Source organism: Myotis nattereri (genome assembly GCF_964212035.1).
Source record: "Myotis nattereri genome assembly, chromosome: X".
Classification (NCBI taxonomy): domain Eukaryota; kingdom Metazoa; phylum Chordata; class Mammalia; order Chiroptera; family Vespertilionidae; genus Myotis; species Myotis nattereri.
Genome location: NC_138078.1, coordinates 87,864,311 through 87,887,608, shown reverse-complemented (window position 1 = coordinate 87,887,608; position 23,298 = coordinate 87,864,311). Strand labels below are relative to the sequence as shown.

The 23,298-nt window shown below is 42.2% G+C and overlaps 1 pseudogene across 1 annotated transcript in view; it reads left to right on the top strand.

Moving 5' to 3' along the window:
* Positions 1 to 2,350: 2,350 nt before the first annotated feature.
* Positions 2,351 to 23,298, top strand: part of LOC308511749 (large ribosomal subunit protein uL23-like) — a 138,732-nt pseudogene continuing 117,784 nt past the window's right edge. Inside the window, exons 1-2 of the transcript in view lie at positions 2,351 to 2,621; positions 2,835 to 3,022. The product of the transcript in view is annotated as a large ribosomal subunit protein uL23-like (transcript). The remainder of the gene's footprint in view (positions 2,622 to 2,834; positions 3,023 to 23,298) is intronic.

Below are 23,298 nucleotides of genomic sequence, written 5' to 3'. Positions count from 1 at the left end.
CACCAGCTATGCTCTGAGGTGGAAAGGCCGCGTTCTGGCCGCCTCACTCTCCTGGGATGGAGTTGCTGACAGACAGACAGATCGTCTCTCCTACCTCAGGAGCACATTTTCTTGGGGCTCCACCCCTAAGCATGATAAGTAGGTGACCTCAGCCAATGGTGGCACACTGCTGTAGGAGCGTTAACCAATCAGCGGTTGGGAGCCCGGAAAGGGGCAGGCTGAGCAGGAAGTGGCTGATGGGGGTAGAAGAGCAAGCGGCATGCACGGTTCGGTGGCAGAGGTAAGATGGGGGTGGTGCTTCCTTTACATCTTAGCAGTTAGGCTGCTGCCTTGCCCCTTCTGCCCCCTCTGGGCTGCTACTCTGTCTCGATCAGCGTCGAGGTCACTCTCCTCCTACGGGCTTCCCAGACCCAGATTCTCTGGTGCCTGGAGCCTTTGCCAGGGGGAGGAAGGGGGGGTGGGGGGAGGGGGAGAAGGGGGGAGGGACCACGGGAGGTTGGCTGGCTCGGGAAGTCAGCTGTGGGAGCACACTGACCACCAGGGGGCAGCTCCTACATTGAGCACCTGCCCCCTGGTGGTCAGTGCATGTCATAGCGACTGGTCAACCGGTTGTTCCGGTCATTCAGTCATAATGGTAGCTTAGGCTTTTATATATATATATACTAGAGGCCTGTTGCGTGAAGAAATTCGTGCAATAGGCCTTCCCTTCTCTTGGCTGCTGGCACCAGTTTGCTTCTGGCACCCCGAGACCCAGGCCTTTGCTCTGGCCGGGCTCCTGCGGGAGCCGGCCCCAGGGCTTCACTGCTCCGGCCCCGGGGCCGTCAGGCTTCGCTCCGCCACTTGGAGCTTATGTATGCAAATTAACCGCCATCTTTGTTGGGTATATTTGCATACTCTCCTGATTGGCTGGTTAGCGTAGTGAAGGTACACTCAATTTACATGTTTGTCTATTATTAGGTAAGATATACACACACACACACACACACACACACACACACACAGTGGGGCCTTGACTTATGAGTTTAATTCATTCCGTGACGGAGCTCATAACTCAGATTACTCATACGTCAAATCTTAAAGTGAACGAGTGAGACACGTGATGCTGGGCTGATGTTGTGGCGTTCACTGTGACGTTCACTGTGTCAACTAGTGGTGGGGTATCTGAAGCTGGCTCGTAACCCGAATTTTAGCTCCCAACTCAAAGCAAAAATCGGCCAAGAGATGGTTCGCATTTCGAAAAACTCATTAGTTGGGACATTCGTAAGTCAAGGCCCCACTGTATATATATATATATATATATTATTATTATTATTAGTGTATTATTTTCCATATGAACAACTGCAAACCTACTTTTGCCCCACCCTGTATTACACAGTGAGGGTTTCAGCTGCTGATTCTGCCCCAGCTCACTCATCTATGGTTTTGCTGATGAGTATAGCAGTGAGGGGAAGAGAAGATGGGAAAGGGAAAAATAGTCTTTAAATATTAAGGTATTTCATGGTCTAACAAATGGGATGATATATAATCAGTATGCATTGGTTAGTCATCTGTTCTGATTGCTCACTCTTTTAATATCATCCTGGGTCTAGGTACCAAATTTATTATACAAAATACACAGAGAATTGAAAGAGAATATGATATATACATCAGTGAAATGTTAATCAGTCTTTAAAAATAAGGAAATCCTACCATATGTAACAACATGGATGAACACAGCGGACCTTATGCTAAATAAAATAAACCAAACCTAGATGTACAAATTCCGCCTGATTCCACTTATAATAGGTATCTAAGACAGTCACATTCATAGAAACAGAGTAGAATGGTCATTAAGAGGGGCTGGTGGGAATGGGGGAACTGTTGTTTAATGGGTATAAATTTCAGTTATACAAGATGACTAAGTTCTAGAGATCTGCTGTACAACAAGATAACAGTATTGTATTGTCCACTTAAAAGTTTGCTACAGGGTAGATCTCATGTTAAATGTTCTTACTACAATTAAACAAAAAAGAAAATTTAAAATTTGAAGAATTGCCTCCCCCTCAAAAAAAAGAAGGGAATTTGAGTTTCAAAAAGACTCAATTAGGGAGGAGTTACCTCCTGAGATGAGTCTTTAAAGGATAAAGAGGAGTGAGGCCTGCAAAAGGGGGTTGGGGGGCTTTCTAGACAGGGAGGACACACTCAGTAAGAAATATCATGATGAGTGTGGGTGGAGAGAAGTAGATGAGACCAGAAATGTATACTGGCCAAAAATTATAACTGCTCTTGAATGACACGTTAAGGAGTTTGGACTGTATATTAAGAACCATGAGGTGCCATAAGACTTAAAGCAAGGTGCCTTTCTGAGAAGATGGCACTGAAAGCAAAGAAGGAAGCCCCTCCCCCTCCCAAAGCCAAAGCCAAAGCAAAGGCTTGAAGGAAAGAAAGCAGTACTAAAAGGCGTCCACAGTGAGAAGATCCGCACATCACCCACCTTCCAACAGCCCAAGACACTGCCAAAGGCAGCCCAGATATCCTCAGAAGAGCACCCCCAAGAAATACAAGCTTGGCCACTATGCCATCATCAAGTTCCCCCTGACTACTGAGTCAGCCATGAAGAAGAGAGAAGACAATAACACCTTGTGAACCCTACCCGGTTTGGCTCAGTGGATAGAGCGTCAGCCTGTGGACTCAAGGGTCCCAGGTTGGATGCCGGCCAAGGGCATGTACCTGGGTTGTGGGCACATCCCCAGTGGGGGGTGTGCAAGAGGCAGCTGATCGATGTTTCTAACTCTCTATCCCTCTCCCTTCCTCTCTGTAAAAAATCAATAAAATATATTAAAAAATTAATAATAACACCTTGTGCTCATTGTGGATGTCAAGGCCAACAAGGACCAGATCAAACAGGTTGTGAAGAAGCTCTGACATTGACGTGGCCAAGGTCAAACCCTGATTAGGCCTGGTGGAGGGAAGGAAGCTTATGTTCCATTGGCCCCCGACTATGATGCTTTGGATGTTGCCAACAAAATTGGGATCATCTACAGTGAGTCCAGCTGGCTAATTCTAAATATAAAAAAAATTTCACTGTAAAAAAAACAAAACAGACTTAAGCAAGGCAAGTTAAAGAGAAGGACTTGATCATGCGATCTAATTTGCATTTGAAATGGTTGCAGGGTGGAGAATGAGTTGGAGTGAGCAAAGGCAGGGAGTGAAGATAGTTTTGAATACCTGAGATCTGGAATTTTGCAGGACTAGAACAGCAAAAGGGACAGGTTACATGAGTTTTGAGAGGCAAATAAACTGGAGGAAAATGAAGTTGCCCGGGTAGTAAATGTCTCCTTATAGGAAAGAGCAGTTGGAATGGGATTGGGGAAGGAGTGAGGTGCAAACTTTGGAGGTTATAACCAGATAATGAGTTCTTGGCGTTCAAGATTTCTTGGGTGGTGTGGTTCAAATTATATGTGATGTTGTGATTGATGATAAATATATATTTTGGTCTTCAGTCCAAGGTTCCTGACTCAGAGCTCCCCAAAACCTTGGTATTTCCTAAGCCAGTGGTTCTCAACCTTGGCTGCACATTAGAATCATCTGGGAATCTTTTTAAAATCCTGATTTCTGGGCCTCATCCTCTGGAAATTCTGTTTCTTTGTTATGGGGTGGGGCCACAACATTGGTAACAAAGAAACAGAATTTCCAGAGGATGAGGCCCAGAAATCAGGATTTTAAAAAGATTCCCAGGTGATTCTAATGTGAAGCCAAGGTTGAGAACCACTGTCCTAAACAATAAGAGCTATAGGAGCATCTTTTGTTATATTGTCATTTGTCCTCAGTTCAGAGCTTGTTATTTATAACAAGCCTCGTTCCACAACAACTGAGTTTATGCTAATGAGGTGACTTTTGGAAATCCCCTCAAAATGGGGGGGGGGGGGTGGGTACTGGTTGCCAAGGGAACTGACTGAGATTAGAGGATTGGAACTTTCAGTCCAAACAGCTCATTTCCAGGGAGGGGAGAGGCCTGCAGGTGGAATTAATCACCAATGGCTAATGATTTAATCAATCACGTCTCTGTAATGAAGCCTCCACAAAACCCCAGAGGGACAGAGTTCAGAGAGCTTCCAAATTGTGAACCAGAACACATCCACTTGCCGCCATGCAGAGCCTCAAACTCCACAGGGACAGATACTCCGTGTGTGTTCAGGACCTTGGCCTATATATCTCTTCATCTGGCTATTGATTCCATGTTCTTCCTACCAAACCTTTCATATTCTTCCTACCAAACCGGTGATCTGGTGAGTAACCTGGCTTCCTGAATTCTGTGAGTGGCTCTAGCAAATTAATTGAACCCAAGAAAAGGGTCATGGGAATCTCTGATCTACAACCAGTCCATTGGAAGCACAGGTGACAGACAGCCTGGTCTTGTGACTGGCATCTTAAGCGAGGGCAGTTTTGTGAGGCTGAGCATTTAACCCAGTGATGGTGAACCTATGACAAGCGTGTCAGAGGTGACACGTGAACTCATTTTTTCGGTTGATTTTTCTTTGTTAAATGGCATTTAAATATATAAAATAAATATCAAAAATATACATCTTTGTTTTACTATGGTTGCAAATATCAAAAAATTTCTATATGTGACACACACCAGAGTTAAGTTAGGGTTTTTCAAAATGCTGACACGCTGAGCTCAAAAGGTTCGCCATCACTGGTTTAACCTGTCTGATGCTATCTCCAAGTAGTCAGTCTCAGAATTGAGTTGAATTGTAGCACACCCAGCTGGTTTCAAAGAACTGCTTGGTGTGGGGGAAAAACACATTTTGGTATTGGATGCAGAATTGTAGTGTAATGGAAATGTCTACCATGTAGCCACGGAAGTCAAATGCAGAGGTAGAGGTAGAAACAGACAAAACCAAGACTATAAGAGATTTACAATTCTGATTGTGTATCAGAATCATCGGTGGTGGTTTTAAAAGTCACAGAAGCTAGGTCCTCATCCACAGAGATTCTGTATAACAGAAGTCAGGCATATGCACTTTAAAAAATCTTTTGCAGATGTTTCTAATGTGTAAGCTAAATTGGCAACTTCTGAGCTGAAGTTGGATGGTTATCCATACAAACCCTGAATGTCCAGATGACAGCAATTTCTATAAGGATAGAAAGCTAAGTCTTCACTGAATGTGAGATAGGGAGCAGTCAGAGTAAGAAAAGGGAAGAGAAACCAACTGTGGCATAGCCGGAGAGCAAGAAGTTCAAAGGGGCAGGGGTTTTTACTGGAGGGTGAAGGATTTAACTCAGCATCAGAGAGCAAAGGGTGAAGGTGTAAATCTCACCTCCCAACACTGACTTCTTTAAACTGGTTCACACAGCTGTTTGCTCATCTCCACTTCACCCTTGGCATTTCCAAGTTTCTACTTTACTTTATTCTGTGAAGAAATGGCTTCAGGGATGTTCTCATATTCTGAAGCTCCACTTTCCGCTTTTCAGAGCTCATTGCCATCTTTTAGATATTTCATTCACTTTTAGATGGCTGTAGCTCCTGGGGGGAATAAAGTGAATCCTGTGGACTTGAATCCAGAAATTTTTAAATATAAATTATTTGCTATAAGGTTCAGCAGCCCACTTCTTATAGCTGGCTTGCAAGATATTTATGTGAAAGAGGATTAGAATGGAGTGTTATTAGATCATGTAAATTCGGTCATTTTCTGGAAAAAAGAAAGGAATTTTACAGTGGAGTATTTGGACTAAAGTAAGTTCCAAGCAACTGTCTCTAGCAGTAGTAGTTGTAATGAAGCATTGCAAAGGAATGAAGAGCACAAGTCTTGTTCATCTAGTATATTTTATTATCATTCTAATTGCTTTCATTATAAAAGTAATGCAAGCTCCATGTAAAAGTACTGAATGATTAGAGTAAAAGTAAATGTTGTTGTCATAGCAACACTCCCTATACCCCTCCTCTAGTGTGCACCTCTGTCCAGGACTTTTCCGATGCATTTATAAAAATACTAGAGGCCCAGTGCATGAAATTTGTGCACTCAGGAGGGGTTCCTCAGTCTGGCCTGCACCGTCTCACAGTCCAGGAGCCTTCAGGGAGAGGGGAAAGGGCCTAAGTTGTCAGCAGGACATACTTAGTGCTGCCGCCACCGCCACTATGCTCCAGCTGTGAACCCGGCTCCTGGCTGAGCCGCACACCCCCTGTGGGAGCACACTGACCACCAGGGGGCAGCTCCTGCATTGAGCGCCTGCCCCCTGGTGATTAGTGTGCGTCATAGCAACCAGTTCTGCAGTTCGGTTGATTTGCATGTTAGCCTTTTATTAGATAGAATATGTGCTGGGGGTGGGAGTAGCCGGGGAGAAGTCAATGGGCGGGGGGGGGGGGGGGGGAAGGAGACATACATAATACTTTAAACAATAAAGAATTAAAAATATGTGTGTGTGTTTGTGTACATACACAGTGGCGCAAAAGTAGGTCTACAGTTGTTCATATGAAAAATAATACAATACTTAATAAATAACATTACAAAAATAAACTGAGTTTCACATACTTGTTGAAGGAGGTGGAAATGGCACCAGGTATCCGACTGGTGGGATCAGACCAGATCTGGGTTAAGCAACCTTGATACTTGGGTTCTGGCTAGGAAAGAATTCAGAGCAAGACCCAAACTATAATAGAACATTTGTTTGGAAAATCACGGAGGTAGAAGAAGTAATTTCTAAAAAAATGGGCTCAGGAAACAAGTTATGGAGACAAAGGAAGGGCCTTTGGAGCTTGGCAGTGAGGAAGCTAATGGTAGAATGCCTGGGGCCAAGAGAGGGCAAAGGAGGGGTAAGGGGGATAGAGGAAGAGGAACATGAGGGGGAGGGAAGGAAAGGCATAGCATAGGGCATGCTCTGAGGAGGGAGAGCATGCTGGTCCTCTATCCTAAGGGTTTTAATGGTGGAGGTTTTAGGGGAGGTCCCAGGGGATTATCTCAATAGAATATTCATTGGCTTTACAGGTGTGTCTATTCAGGGTTGTGGTCTCCACTGATTGGCTGGCACCAGGGCAGGGGGTGATTATTCAATGAAGCTGGTCCTGAGGTCAGCCTTGACTGGTTTTGTTGCTTATCTGAGCCTGGTGCTGAAGTACTACTGAGGCCTAGATGTTATTTCTAGGGAGGAAAGGACAGGAGGTCCAAACCTCATAACCAAGGATATGATAGAAAAGGCAAAGTCACCCTGGGGGCAAGGCCCCACCCTACAATTGATTGTCCATGCTGGGCACCTGGGGCTTTTTCACCCTGGTGACCTTCTGTACTTGGCCCATTGTCCTTACTCTGCTCACATCTTTCTAACTGTCTACCACATGCTCACCATTGTAAACCTACTTTTGTCCCACCCTATATGTATTATGCATTTTCCTACCTTTCTTTTTGTTAGCAATATATCACAAATATCTTTCTATACCAATACATATGGATTGACTTCATTCTTTTTAGTATCTGATAGTATTTCATAGTATGGATGCACAATGTTTTTAAATATGCACCCCTTTTTGGATGTTTGTTTCAAATTTCTTCCTTTTGTAAAAATAACTAGAGGCTCGGTGCATGAAAATTCATGCACTGGAGGGGGGTGTCCCTCAGCCCAGCTTGCCCCTCTCACAGTCTAGGAGCCCTCAGGGGAGGGAGGTGACCTGGCAATCAGGGGAAGGCGACACCCCTCACGCCTCTGCTGCTGCCACTGCTGGCAGCGCAAGCCTCAGCCGGCCCTGGTTACCTGAGCCTCAGGCACCCCTGGGCAGCTGGGGGACTGAGGGAACTGGGCGCCACCATCTTGTGGCTGTGGGTGCCTCCATCTTTGAGAGTGTGGCAGTCAGCATATTCCCTCCTTATTGGCTGTGGACACCACCATCTTTGCGACAGTGTGAGGGTCAATTAGCATATTCCCTCTTTATTAGATAGGATTCTTCCTTGAGCATATATTTTTGTGTGCATGTGTTAATATTTCTGTAGCATGGATTCATAAAAGAATTGCTAGATCAAAGGATATGCAATGTTAAAATGTTGATAGATTATGGCCCATGTCCTTCAAAAAATTTACATATCCACAAATATCAACTATTCATTTCCCCCCTCTCTTGCTAGTTGTATGTGTATTATCAATATTTTTCATTTTTTAAGTTAGCTTATTCTTTTTATTTGCATTTCTTTGACTTTAAGTAAGGCTTCTTTGATTTCAAATAAGGCTATTAAGTGGCAACATCTCTCTTCCTTGAATTTCTTCTTTATATACTTAGCCTTTTGGGGGAGGGTTGCCTTCTTAATGATTTATAGAAGTTCTTTATATATTGTGGCTATGCATTCTTTGTCCATCATGTATATTAAAAATAGTTTCTCCAAATCCAATGCTTGTCTTTTTGTTTAGGATGCCTTTCATAATACAGAAAGAGCTTTAAAATTTTCATGTAGTCACATCTTTTCATTCTTCCTTTATGGCTTCTGGCTTTTATGTGCTGCTTAGGAAAGACTTTCCCACACTCAAGATTATTTTAAAGATAGATATTTCTTGCCCTAGCCACTTTGGCTCAGTGGATAGAGTGTCAGCACGCACAATGAAGGATCTCAGGTTTGATTCTAGTCAAGGGCACATATCTCAGTTGCAGGTTCCATCCTGGCCCTGGTTGGGGCACATTCAGGAGGCAACCAATCGATGTGTCTCTCTCACATGGATGTTTCTCTCTCTGTCTCTCCCCATCCCTTTCACTCTCTCTAAAAATCAATGGGAAAATGTCCTCAGGTGAGGATTAACAACAACAACAACAACAACAAATATATTTATTTTTATTTTCTTCCAATGTATTGTCACAGGTAGTTCCCCAGGGTGCAGAATCTGAGGTGGAATTTAGCCTTTTGGATATTTATTAAGGAATGCTCTTTGAACCAACACCCATGGGAAATGGAGGGCAAGAAAGCAAGAGTAGTCAGAAGAAAAAGCTAAGCTGTCATGCTTGGCCAATGGCAACGTCAGCCCCCCTCATAGGTAGCTCTGGGACTCAAATTGCCCTTCAAAATGTTCTTGAATTGGGCTGAGATGGCCAGGCCTATTTATTGCTGCCTTTCATCAGTCACTGCATGTGGCTGCCCTGGGAAGAGATGTGCCCCTGGGTGAGGCAGTACCCTGCAGCTGAGGTGATTACTAAAGGGGCCAGCATCTGAAGACTGTTTACTGACAGCACTCAGCACCTGGAGCAGTAAGTCCTTCATTGAAGAGATATGTGGGCAGTACTTTATGGTGTCTGCCACATGTGTGCATGGTTCAGTCTTTAATCCATCCGGAATTTATTTTTGTACTAGAGGCCTGGTGTACAAAATTTGTGCACTTGGGGGGGGGGGGCCTTCCTCAGCCCAGCCTGTGCCCTCTTGAAGTCCGGAGCCCTTGGGGGATATACAGCAGTTGGACATCCTTAGTGCTGCCATGGAGGCAGGAGAGGCTCCCGCCGCTGCCACTGTGCTCGCCAGCTGGGAACCTGGCTTCTAGCTGAATGGCGCTCCCCCTGTGGGATCAGGCTTAAACTGTCTCTCCAACATCCCCCGAGGAGTCCTGGATTGCGAGAGGGTGCAGGCCAGGCCGAGGGACCCCACTGGTGCACGATCAGGGCCAGGGAGAGATGGGGGAGTTTGGCTAGCTGGGGAGAGACTGAGGGAGGTCTCTGGGGTGTGTCCGGCCCATCTTGCTCAGTCTTGATCAGCTGCACTCCAGCAGCAAGCTAACTTGCCAGTCAAAGCATCTGCCCCCTGGTGGTCAGTGCACATCATAGTGAGCGGTTGAGCAGCCTTAGCATATCATTATCATATTATGCTTTGATTGGTTGAACGGCTGACCAGTCGACTGGACACTTAGCATATTAGGCTTTTATTATATAGGATATGATATGAGATAGACAGTGGTTCTGATTTTTCTGTTTAAATTGATAACTAATTCTTCCAACAAGTGCTTGATAGTTCATTGTTTCTTATTAAATTTTGAAGTCATTTTTAAAACTCAGGCAAAACAGTCATTAATTTGAAATCTACTTGTTTGGTGTTTCTGATAATTCAGATACAATGTGGGAATTTCTTATTAAATTAGACTAAGATAATTGTCTAAGTTCAGGCTGCTATAACAAAGTACGGGGTGGTTTTTAACAACAAAAATGTATTCCTTACAATTCTGGAGAATGGAAGTCCACGCTCAGGACACCAGTGTGGATGGGTTGTGGGGACGGCTCCCTTCCAGGTTGCAGGCTGTCCCCAGCTTCTCCTTGTGTCCTCACATGGCAGACAGAGAGGACTAGCTCTCTTCCTCCACTAACCCTGTCATGACCACTCCAACCTCATGCTCTAATAGTTTCTGAAGGCCCCACATCCTAATACCATCCTATTGGGAGTTAAGGTTTCAACATAAATCTTGCAGGGTTGAGGGTGGGTGGGGGTCGGGACATAAACATGCAATCTGTGATAATGTTTTGTTTAATATATTTTTATGGATTTCAGAGAGAAAGGAGATGGAGAAAGAGATAGAAACATCAATGATGAGAATAATTGATTGACTGCCTCCTGCACGCCCCTACTGGGGATCGGGCCCACAACCCAGGCATATGCCCTTGACCAGAATCGAACCTGGGGCCCATCAGTCTGCAGGCGGATGCTCTACCCACTGAGCCAAACTAGGGAGGGCTGTGATATTGTTTTAAGAACAGAAGAATTTACCTAATGAAGGCCTATAGAAAAGAAGAGTTCTCCATCATTAAAGGTTTTTTTTTTTTTTTATCATTAATGTCATAAACCATTAAATCCAGAAGGGAACATAATACATATTTTCCAGTCTCCTCATTTCCCAGATGAGAAAATAAAGGTCTGAGGAGTCGTAGGGGTAGATTAAGACCCAGAACATAAGATTCTTATTTCCAGACCAGTGTTCATTCCCCTATATTTGGTTGGATGTTTCTAATATATCATTTTATAATATAGGCCTTTGAGGCTTTTTAATACCTTTATTAAAACACTTACTTGTTTAGCCCTAGCCAGTTTGACTCAGTGGATAGAGGGTTGGCCCATGGACTGAAGGGTCCCTGGTGGGCATGTACCTTGGTTGCAGCCTTGATCCCCAGCTCTGTGCAAGAGGCAGCCAATGGATATGTCTCTCTCACATTGATGTTTCTCTCTGTCTCTCCCCCTCTATTCCACTGTCTCTAAAAATCAATGGAAAAATATCCTCGGGTGAGGATTTAAAAAAATGTATTTGTTGAGATTCATTTATACTTAATATGTCCTCCAGTAGAAAACAATAAAACTTTATTTTTAAAAAATAATATTCTCTAATATAAACTCTTCCCAAAGCTCAACTGGCCTCTCCTCTCATCCTCCTCTAATTATCTGGAATTAGTGTAACATTTTTTTTACTGGCCCCACTCTCATCGAAAACCACATAGTAATTAGCAAATAGAAGGCACACCAAAGGCAGATGACACTATCTTGGCTTGTAAGGATAATTGTGAGTTTCCTGATAAAAATCAATTTTTATCGGCTCACTTATATTCCATAATAAGGCCACTGTGGCACTTCCTGCTCAAGGCATATAAGTGAGAGTAAGTTCGTATTTGATTTTAATAAATGCTGTCTGTGGGAAGCCTGGACAGAAATGAACAGATGTTGGAACCATATGATAATAGTGTGGCAGGGTAAAAAAACCTGTGCATTTATAGGGCACACCTGGTGTTTATACTTTTGCAACTTTTATAACTATAGCATCTGGCCCTTTGCTGCTGTTCTTTAATTTTCAAATACCCAGGATCTTGTGTCTCTTGCAGTGTAGGCATGTCCATCAGAAGAAAAAAAGAGCAGTAAACATAATCATGAATTGTGCAGAGAGAGACTTTGGCTGCCCCATAAGGAACTTGTATTAAAATTTTAAAATATGAGAAAACATTTATATCAGCCTTTCCCAGCTCTTAAGAGGCAAGAAGGGTTCACTCAAGGGTTGCAATATCGTCTATCCACACTGCAAATTTTCCCAATATTTAAATTGTCAATAAAGATAACTTACAGGGGATATCTAAAATACTTAGAGCACTGTAGGTTCAAAGTTATGCCACTTGTATTCTATTTGGTTCAAGTGATGTAGGTTGAGGTGGAAAAAAAGAATATAATTTGAGGTAACTCTAGTTTGCTTGAATTTTGTGATTTTACCTGAGATTCAGGGGGTGCTCATGTGTTAAAACAGTGGTTCTCAACCTTGGCTGCACATGATTCTAACCTGGGAATTTTTTTAAAATCCTGATTTCTGGGCCTCACTTCAGAGTAGTGAATAAGATCTGGTTCCTATGGCAAGTCATATTTCCTAAAGATGACCACAATTTTGGCAAGGCAATTTTTTTCAGAAAACACATCCTACTTGGGTTTTAGTGATACTGAATCTACTGGGGTTTATCAGATGTCAAATTTACATAACATTTTCACGAACTGGATAGATTTCAGTGAGGAGGAAATCCCTCAGGTGACAACCTCAACCCCCTAAATCAAGGATGGAAAACACTTGGTGGGGTAATGAATCATGGATTCTTTCTCATTGAGTACCAGCAAGCTTCAACCAGGCCTACTCCCAGGCATTCAGAGTTGGTTTATGGAATAAGCCAGAAATGAGAGACAGCAGGCATGAAACAGGAAGAAAAGAGAACCAAGTCAATGATGCGTTACCAGGTGGGCCACCACTCTGAGTCATTGTAGGACCATCTAATTTAAATTAACCTCATGAAATGCAATCCAGGACCAACCACCTAAAAGGGAAAAGCATTTAACCATCACCTCTATTTCCCATTGGCTAAAGGTTGCCCTACAGGGTGGTAAATTTCCCCACCTGCTCCCAGGTTGCTCCTGTTTGAATGCCAACTGCCTTCTTGGAGCATCCCTAGACAAGGAATCGGAGAAGCCCTGGGCCCAGAGGTTGCTGGGGCTGACTAGCAGACCCTGAGCGACGGATGAACAATTACTCCAACACAGTTTCACTGTGAAAGAGAGGGCTAAGGGGTTGCCTGGCTCAAGGGACCAAGCAGCCTCATTTGCCTGCCTTGTTAGGCTTTTATTGTAACAGCAGTTTGAGATCAAATTTATCTTTAGATGCAACCAGTAGGGTGAGTAATCTTGGGAGGACACATGTGTTTACATTGTCCTGCAAGGGCATCCAGGGATTAAGCATAAGGATTCCAGTAAACACCTGGGGATCTGAACATGCACAGGCTTGTTTGGAAAGGTTAAAAAATAATTAGAGGCACTGCCTTCGACACTCTCCTAAGTCGGAATTCTGATAAACAGGGCAGGCGGCCTTTCACACACTTCCCTTTTCTCAGAATGTCCTCCTTACAAACTTTCCAACCAAGTCTCCTGTGCTCCCCAGCAAGAAGCGAGAGTCATTTGTGGCTGCCCCAAAACAAGGCACGGAGACTGGCATGGAGACTGGTCAAAGCCTACTCGGTTGCCCAGATGTGACTGGGGAGAGATGAAAGCCGAGGTTTGAAGTGGTGTACAAGAAATGGTCAATACACACTTTGCAGGGCCCACCAATGAGAAAGTATTCAAGTCGTTCACACAGTAATGACAAACAGAAGAGCAGTTTGTATTCTACAGCTGTTATTTTTAAACTCCCCCACATAATTTAAACCTGAACTGGAAAAGTTTGTTCCCCTTTCAATTAGTATTAATGAAATAATGCCGCTGAGATTGGTTACTCTGATAAGCACTATGGAACTGATGAAAAATGGATTTTTTATTAGTATTTTATCCTTATTAGCAAGGAAATTCCACAATCATGCTGTTACACACAATTTTGAATAAGCAGCTTCTCATAATTATGAAATATAGAGCTATGGAATCTAATTTAAATAATTCCACTAATTCTCTGAGGTTTTTAATCACATCTGTGATTTTTTTCAAGACCAAAGATGACAGATTTACCTTTCGTGAAAGAAGACAATTTACTTATCAACAAAATCTTACCGTATCATAATTACTAACATGTCTATTTCCCTTTCTGGCACTGATTTAGAACACTTTGAAATTGCTATAACTTAAATTTGTGGCTATGCTTCATAATACTCCTACTTAGCCTGTTTGCCAAAATTACCCAAGCGTATCCTGCTCCTGTTGAGACTGCAGTGGAGGGTTGAGAGGCGGATAGGAGGCAGTTCATTTGGAAAGGCAGTACGATTCATATCTGCCATTTATAGGACTCCTGAAATGTGCTAGTCATTGTGCTAAGTAAATGCTGTTCATATATCGTGTCATTTAATACCAAATAGGTGTTTTTATCCCCATTGCACAGTTGAGAAAAATAAAGCCCAGAGAGGTTGAATAATATGTCCATGGTCACATTGTTGTAACTGATTTAGCCAAGATTGAAACAAGTGTCTTTTATTTCCACATTCAGGCTGTTCGTCAGCAGTTTGCTGCTTTTGATTTCGATGTCTGGAATGACGAGGGTAGGACCTATAATTCTTTGACACTGAGTCCATTAGAAATTTAGTTTTTTGTTAAGTGTCTACTAGAAGAATCTCTGGAAGAATCTATCAGCTGCTCATTCCTTTGCAGCTTAGAGCCATGGACACCCTGTCCAGTTTGCCTGCCAGGTACTGCCTTTTCCCTCTCACCTGCAGTCAGACCACATGGCTTGGTTTTCTTTGGACATATTCCTAGAGCACTCCCAGCAGCACTTGATTCCTGAGAAAATACTGCATAAAACACAATCACATTTCTATTCATCAATTTTTTATCAACCTCACAGATGTTCATTTAGAGAGAGTTTGTTTGTTTGTTTTTTACTTTGTTGTTGTTAATCCTCACCTGAGGATATTTTCCATTGATTTTGAGGAGGAGGAGAGAGAGACAGAGAAACATAGATGTGAGAGAGACGCATCGATTGGTTGCCTCCCAAACACACCCCGATAAGGGCCGGGATCGAGCCTGCAAACAAGGCATAGGCCCTTGACCAGAATCAAACCCGGGACCCTTGAGCCCACTGGCCGACACTCTATCCACTAGGCCAAACTGGATAGGGCAGTTTTGAGAGTTTTTAATGAACTTTCTAAATATTATATCCTCAATTGCACTAACAATGTGAAAGTTTTGATGTTGTCTGGGCCCCTTGCACAGGAAGAGTCCACCTGGCCTCCCTCTTATGGGAGTGATTAAGCCCACATCACTCCCATCCATATTCTCAAATATTAAATTGAACAGTATTCATTAAGTTCATTAAGCTCTCCCATTGTTATTTTAACATATCCATGTAGGTGCATGGTACTTAGTGAAATTATTATTCTTTCTTTTTCTTCTTGCAGAAGTCACCCAGCCTAGACAAAGTGGGTTAGAGGCAATATTCTGGGTTCTTTATTTCTAGAAATTGTGTGGCTCTACTTGGAGGCAACTACATTATCTCTGCCACAGTCTCAGCAAATGTTTCTCTATAATTGGTAATGCTTGACCAAATTAGCCTGTATGTCATGAACCAAGAGTACTGAAAAGCCATGAGCTTAATTAATTGACAGGTAGAATATGTCTTTCTCCACATCCCAGGTCCTGTTGGAGCAGTGAGTGTTCAAACGGGTCATCACACCAAGACAGAGGCCACATCTTTCATCTTGTTTTGCTTCAAGTTTCCAATTGACATATGATACCATTTAGTAGTTACAAGAATGATTAAAGCACTGTAAAAAGTGTCCATAGCCATAATTAGCTAACTATACATTAGAATGACAAAAGACACTTAGAAAGTTTGCTTACCTAACTACTAAGCTTTGCTCTGGGCCAGGTCAGGGTTCTTTTTGCTTGGGCAGCATTGTTAATGTCGGGTCCTTGATAGAGCAATAGACATACAATGGGGAGAGTCGAATTACCTACAGAGCAATTCCTGAATTGTGAGATTAAGATTCTTTGTGACAGCCCCCAAGAGGGAATAAATGCTTTCTGAGATACTCATACCACTGTCTCAAATCCTTATGTTGACCCTGGCCCATGAGAGGTTATGATCATCCTATAAACCAAAGCAGCCTAACTCTTGTAACAATGAATTTCAGTATCTGAGTGATTATACAGAATAAAGGTTGCGTTCTCATTCATTGCATAGTCCAATTAGGAGATGAGTGAGAAGCCTTCTACAAAACCATTGAGGATCTCAGACTTCTCCCCTGGTGTGGCCTGCCATCCTCCAGTGCCTCGGAGTCCTACGTTGGATCCTCTGCGTCTGTCTGGGTGACAAGAGAAGAAAGAGAATATGGAAATGGTTCACCTGCTTTTAACAGCCTTAGCGAAGCCATGACATGCACGGCCTCCACTCATTTTCCATGGACAAGAAATAGTCACATAGACCCACCTGGATGCAAGAGGACTAGGAAATGTGAAATGCCCAAGAAAGGGAAGGAAATAAGTTGCACTTGAAACAATAAACACATTTCAAAATGATGCACCTTCAGAGCACCTTGTTTGTTGATTTTGTAACACATAGCAAAATGCCATTACTCTATTTATTAATTTGAGGTTTACCTGTTGTTTTGTTTTGTTTGTCTCCCCAACAAGAATATATTGAGGACAATGACCATGTCTGTTTTCCTCTATTGTATTCCTAGCACTGGCCATAGTGTCTGGTACTTCATTCATAGGCAGGTAGAGTTGTTAAATGAATGAATGCCAGTGCTATGGTAAATTAAAAAAAAAAGAAGGAATACTGTAATAGTTCCTTTTTTAAAAATATTTTTTTATTGATTTTAGAGAGGAAGGGAGAGAGAGAGAAAGAGAGAAACATCAATGATGAGAGAGAATCATTGATTTACTGCCTCCTGCAAGCCCCCTACTGGGGATCGAGCTGGTAACCGGGATATGTACCCTTGACCAGAACTGAACCTGGGACCCTTCAGTCTACAGGCCAACGCTCTATCCACTGAGCCAAACCAGCCAGGACTATAACAGTTCCTTAATTCTAAGATGTACTCTTTAATGAATAACAGATTTTCAGTGGGGAGGAGAATCACCACCATAATAAAAATACTAATGGTTAAGACATATCCAGAGTTCAAATATTAATCTGAAAAAATGTATAAAAATCCATGATAATTCTGCCTGATGGGCTCTGTGAGGTTTCACTGGGCACATGTCATTTGAACGAATGGGAAGATGGCATTGTCAGATTTCAAAAAGTTGGGAAAAGACATTTGGACATGGAGAAGCGCGTGCACAAAGCCAGTGCAGCGTCGTCCCTTTGGGAACAGTGAGTAATTGGCTGCAGTTAAAGTGAAGAGTGCTGGAGGGAAGCGACCCGAGATGAGTCTGGAAAGGCAGGCTCCAGCGATGGGGTGTCATTGACAACTTCTGAGCAAAGAACTGACATTGTCAGACATGTGGTTTACACATTTGTGTTTTCATTCTGGCAGCAGCATGAAGGACATGACCCAGGAGGTCTAGACTGGAGTGAAGGAAACTAGTTATGAGGCTGGTGGAGGTGTGGGAGGTGAATGGAAGGGTTAGTGTTTGTAATATGTCAGCTCAATAAAATAAAATATGCAAACACAACATAATCTCTTTTTTACAAGGATAATTAACATACATTTAAGGAGTAGAAAAAAATTGTTGTATGGGATTATTTATTGTAGACAATTTCTCATTACCACATCAAATTAGCTTGAACCACCCTATGGAAAATAAAAATCACTTTGTTAGACCGAGGTCTTCTTTATAATGATATTCTTTATAATATCCTATATTAAAATCAGTTTTTCCTTCAGTCTATTTTAGCAATTAAGCACATTCCATTTCCATCATCTACTATACTATTGGGTGTGTGGAGATAGAGTATTTTGACTTCTTTATGCCCATCCCCACATCTATCTTTTCTTCTAAGTAAATAGGAATTTCTTTATTACTTTTCACTGTTGTGTTTTCAGATTTGAACCATTCCTAATACTCTGGGGGGAAGGGGATGGAATTTCCCCTCAGGATTCTTATGGCTGGTCGAATAATTAAAATGAATTAAGGTAGATTAACAGGAGAAAATCAAGGTTTAACATGTGTGCACAGGGAATTCACATAAGCATGAAAACTCCAAAGACAGTGAGACACATTGGCATATATATGTCATTCTGGACTAAGGAGGAGGAGGTAGGTCTTTGGGAAATAAGGCAATTCACAGGGCGCTGAAAAAAGTTCATGTTTAGTAAACAATTTTTGGCTGGGCCAACTTGAAACAATGGAACAAAGAAAGGACTTTGATCCAAGGGGCTTTGCTCGGATCCCCCTGTCTCCCACACCCAGTCCAGATGAAACTATAGTCATCTCATCTATGATGATAGCTCCTTCCTGGCACAAGCCTCCTATCTTCAATTCTTTGAGGCAGTTAGGGCGGAGTTCAAAGGTTCTTCCTGAGCCTTCTGGGCCTTGATTATTTCCAGCTTGAAATCATCTGTATCCCAGAGTGGCACCTTTTGGGCAACTCATTCTGAACCCCTAACACACCTCTTGTTCTTAATAGCATTGGGATTGTGAAGCTGAGAAAACAAACCTTCTGAAGACTGCACTTTGTATTGAATGTATTGAAAGGGTGACCTGGTACTTTCTAGATAAATCCCAGTTTGATGACAAGAACATAGGCTTTCTGGTGAGAACAATGCGGGCTGAGTTGCAGCTCTGCTTACATACCAGTAGGTCACTTCACCACCACTTTGTTAATGTAAGAAACATTCAAACCTGTAAAGAATTTTTTGTGAGTTTATTTGAGCTAAACTGTTGACAATTGCCAGGAAGCAGAGTCTCAATGGACTGAGATAATGCTCCAGAGAATGGCAGTTATGCACCTTGTTTTATACATTACAATCAAAAGAGGAGATGTGAGCTACGTGAAATCCATTGGTAATAGATTAGGGAGGCTGCGGGAGAAAGCTAAGTGGGGAAACCTCTGGGATTGGCTAAAAAGTAAAATGATAGACACACACTTCTTTTACTTCGTGGGTGCAGAATAGTTAACAGTCAACAATGAACTAATGACAATGAGGGGATTTGTGGTCTCCGCAGAGCATGCCTGTGCTGTGAGGGGTCCAGGAAAAGGAAAATAACTTGGACATTCCAAAGATGTGTTATCATAGATGCAAAAAGACAATAGGCTCCATTAAGGGAAAATGGACCTTTGTCAGGGAAGATACCAGCCTAGGACATGACTACCCACCATAAACTGCTTTTTAATTTAAAAAGTTTTAATTTCAGACCATGCTTTGTGGTTACTTTAGGTCTCTGAGTTTTCAAGGCCGCCACACAGGCTTTCCCTGAGCTAGTCAGGTTAGCAGGCGGCTCCTTTTCATACACAACCTCCTTGGGTGGTTGTCAAAAGTAAGATAAGCTAATGTAGGTAAAGGCCCTAGGAGATTGCCACAGGGCTCAACAAATATTTACTGCATCCATCCTCCAGGGCCCTAGTTAGCCATCCAACTCCCCACTTGTTCAGATTCCCCCTCTTTCTTTCTCATATATATCCTGGCTTGTATTGAAACAGTGATCCAATGATTGGTTTTTCCTTTAGTTATATTTATTTATAGAAAACATTTTTGCATAACATTGCTTGTCTCTTGTGTTGCATTTGTACCATGTTTTTCCCTAAGTGGCATGACAGGCAATTCTCCGTTTCTTCCCATCAGCCTTTGCCACATTTTCTCCCCCCCCCCAAATTTGTTTCTTTAAAGTTTGTTTCCTTATCATCAATAGGATTAGTTATAAAAATGAAGTCAATAACAAACATTTCCCAGATGTTCCCTTTATCATATGCTTTGCTTTGTAGGTTTCTCCCAGTTAAGCAGTCCCCCTATCATCTTTATATAATTTTTTCTTTGTTTTCTAAAAGTTGGGAATACAGCTTCTCTCCCCTTCAGGAGACAGTGTTACTAAAGTCTCGATTTTCTAGTTTCCAGTTTAGTGTACATGACTTTATTATTTTTTAAATAGGTTCTATTACTTTGGATTCAATCTTCTTGACCTGAACCTTTACTGAGATTTCAACGTTTTAAAGCTTTCTTCTACTCCCACACATCTAGTTATTCTTGGTCCATAATCACTCCATTTGGGGTCTAGCTCTGTTAGTTTTTACTTAACCTATGTGTATCGCTACATACACCCTTGCTATTCCTCCTACTCAATTGGTTTGGCTATGTAAACTTGGTTTTATTTAAAATAGTGATTTCTTGCCCTTAAGGGCTGTGTGTGTGTGTGTGTGTGTGTGTGTGTTTGGTGGTGGTGGTGGTTGTGATGTTGAATCCCTTAAAAAAGTTCTTATTTATTTTAAGAGACTTTTATTTTGTTTCTTTATTTTACAAGGTGGGATTTTTCCTCTCTATATTAAAAGCAACTTAAGGCATCAGTCTTGAAATCACTTGGACAGTGGAGACTATCTCAATATCTCCATCAGTGATTTGAAGCATCCACATCCTCTGGTTACAGAATTAAAAGGGCCATTACAAATAGTACCTCCGGCTTCTAGCATTCAGCAAAGGACCACCTCCAAGACAATTGAATATACTCAGATGACACAATACAATCTTCCAACAGCATTTCTGTGATACTGTCTTGGGCAAGTCTATGGCTTTAACACTTTTAGTTGTTAGGCAAATAAGGTAAATGCATGTCTAGTATTCATATACTGAACTGATGAGTTGTTTTGATTCATATCCTGGAACAAAAGCAACCAAAGGTAAAATGGCAGCCTCCAATTTAGTTGGGTTTGACAGTATTTATTGAGTGCCTACTGTGTGCCTCAAATATGATACATGGACTCCATGATTTCTAGAGGACATTTTAATATTGATGAAGAGAGGGAGAAGTTGGGGCCCCAGTGTGCTCATCTAAATAACCTAGAAGCTGTTGGAAGTTTTTCCAATCTTCAAAAATCTCTGAAAAGTCTATCTTAATTTTGCCTACATCTTTTTTTTAATATATATATATATATATATATATATATATATATATATATATATATATATTTATTTCGGAGAAGAAGGGAGAGAGAGAGATTAAAATGAAAGTTAGCTCACTAGCTTAATTGGGAAGGTTTAGGGAATGAGGAGGGTCCATGGGAGAGGAATGCATAGATGGAGACTTCAAGACGCCAGGGTGTTTATCGTATACAGACGATAGAGAAATGCCACAGGAAGTGGGGGTCCAGGCAGATGGAAACATTTCTGGCCTGAGCAATTAAAATACCTATAAGCCAAGGACAGAGATATCTCTGGCCTGAGCAGCCGGGAGATCAAGGGTAACTCCAACCAGCAAGACAAGGGGGAGAGAAAAAAGGGAGCACCACATGGGCTTTGAGCTTTGAAACTAAGTCTATGTAACAGAATGACCAATGAGAAAAGCAAGGAGGGGCCCCAAATTAAGGAAAGTGACCAATTAAAAAAGGTCAGGTTCAAACAAAGAGCTGCATTGTATATAAACCGGAGACAAATGGACACGAGACACATATTTTTTAGGTTGATTTTTCCCATTAGAGCGAGCAAGAGAGCAGGCTTTTCCCATGTCGGGGCGGGGGGGACTTCCCATGGGGTCCTCTTTGGGGTCACCCCTGTCAAGATGGAGTTTGTATCTGCTTCCAATAAACTACATTTTTTATTAAAGAAGCCTTTTTGTCCACGAGCTTATTCTTCAAACTTCGTGAGAACAAGAACCCACGGAAAGAAAAGTCTGCACCCCGAACCCTACGTTTCAGGAACATCAATGATGAGAGAGAATCATTGGTTGGCTGCCTCCTACATGCCACATACGGGGGATCAGGTCCATAACCTGAGTGTGTGCCCTGACCCAGAATCAAACTGAACCTCCTGGTTCATAAGTTGATGCTCAACCACTGAGCCACACCAATCAGGCTGCCTATATTTTTTGGCTCAACAAAGATCTCCAACATTTGGGGAGGAGGGCATAGAAAGCTACAAAATACCTATGAGCTACTTTAAGCAAAGAAATGAGAAAAGGCTGGTGTTTCCTGACTGACTACCTCCTCCCTGGTAAACCTGTGTCACCTGACTGTAGATAAATAGGCAGAATGTGTTCACTTGCTGAGATGGAGGACCTATGAATTATCCACCACAGCCATTTGGTTATTTGGAATAACTTAGGCAACCAAAGGGATAAGAACCCTGCCTTACCCCAGGTGACCTTGCCACAAATAATCCCTTTTTTTTTTGCTAGAACAAGTTCTGAAAGGAATTTTAGAGACAAAATAGGCAGGTTTTGGGAGTCTTAGAAATAAAGAGGGTCCATGGGAGAGGAATGCATACATGGAGACCCAAAATGCTTATCTTACTTGTACAGAGGCTAGTGCCACAGGATAAGGGGGGAGGAAGGCATACATTCACAGAGGATAAAGAAATGTCACAGGATAATGGGAAGAAGGAAACATTTTCACAGAGGATAGAGGAATGTTGCAAGATAAAGGGGAGAAGAAAGGGGGGCACCACATGGGCTTTGGCCTTTGAAACTGATACTATGCAGCAAAATGACCAATGAGGAAAGCATGGGGGTCCCTTTGGAGACAAAGGGACACCAGGCAGATATTTTTAGATTACAGATTTTTAGATTTTAGATTTTTTGGACTTAGATTTTTTTCTTATTAGAGAGAGAATGAGCAGGCTTTTCCCATTTGGGGGCCCCTCCCCAGGGTGCCCCCAGACACCCCTGCCCAGATGGAGTTTTTATGTGCTTCCAATAAACTTCTACATTTTTATGAAATAAATCTGTTAGTCCACTAATTTATTCTTCATCTTTGTCGGACAAGGACCCACAAGAAGTCTGCACCACAAAACCCACATTTCAGTTCTTTATCCCACCTCCTTCTGCCTATAACATCAAACAGGTGGTTCCTATTCACTGGGCATCACACTTTCACCCACATCTACCATGCATACACATACATCCACTTTTTGCCAATGTATGGGGAGGAAAAATTTTCCTCTACTCTCTTAGAGGTCTATGGCTCGGCCTAAGAATTAAACAGATTAACAGAAGAAAAGCATACAGATCTTATTTGACTATTTATGTGAACATGGAAGTCTTCCCAAGAGAATGAAGACCTGAAGAAGTGACCAAAGCAGGAAACTTTTATACCTTTTAGACAAAGAAACAATAAATTTGTGAAGAATTGACGAGACAAAGGGACATGGGCTATGTGTAGTAGTAAATGGTAAAGAAGTAACTGGGTTTGTTTATACAGCCTGCTAAGGCCCTAAATTCCCTGTCTCTGGTGATAAGCACATTTCCTATCCTCCTGCTTCAGGGAGGGTGCCTTTCATGCGGC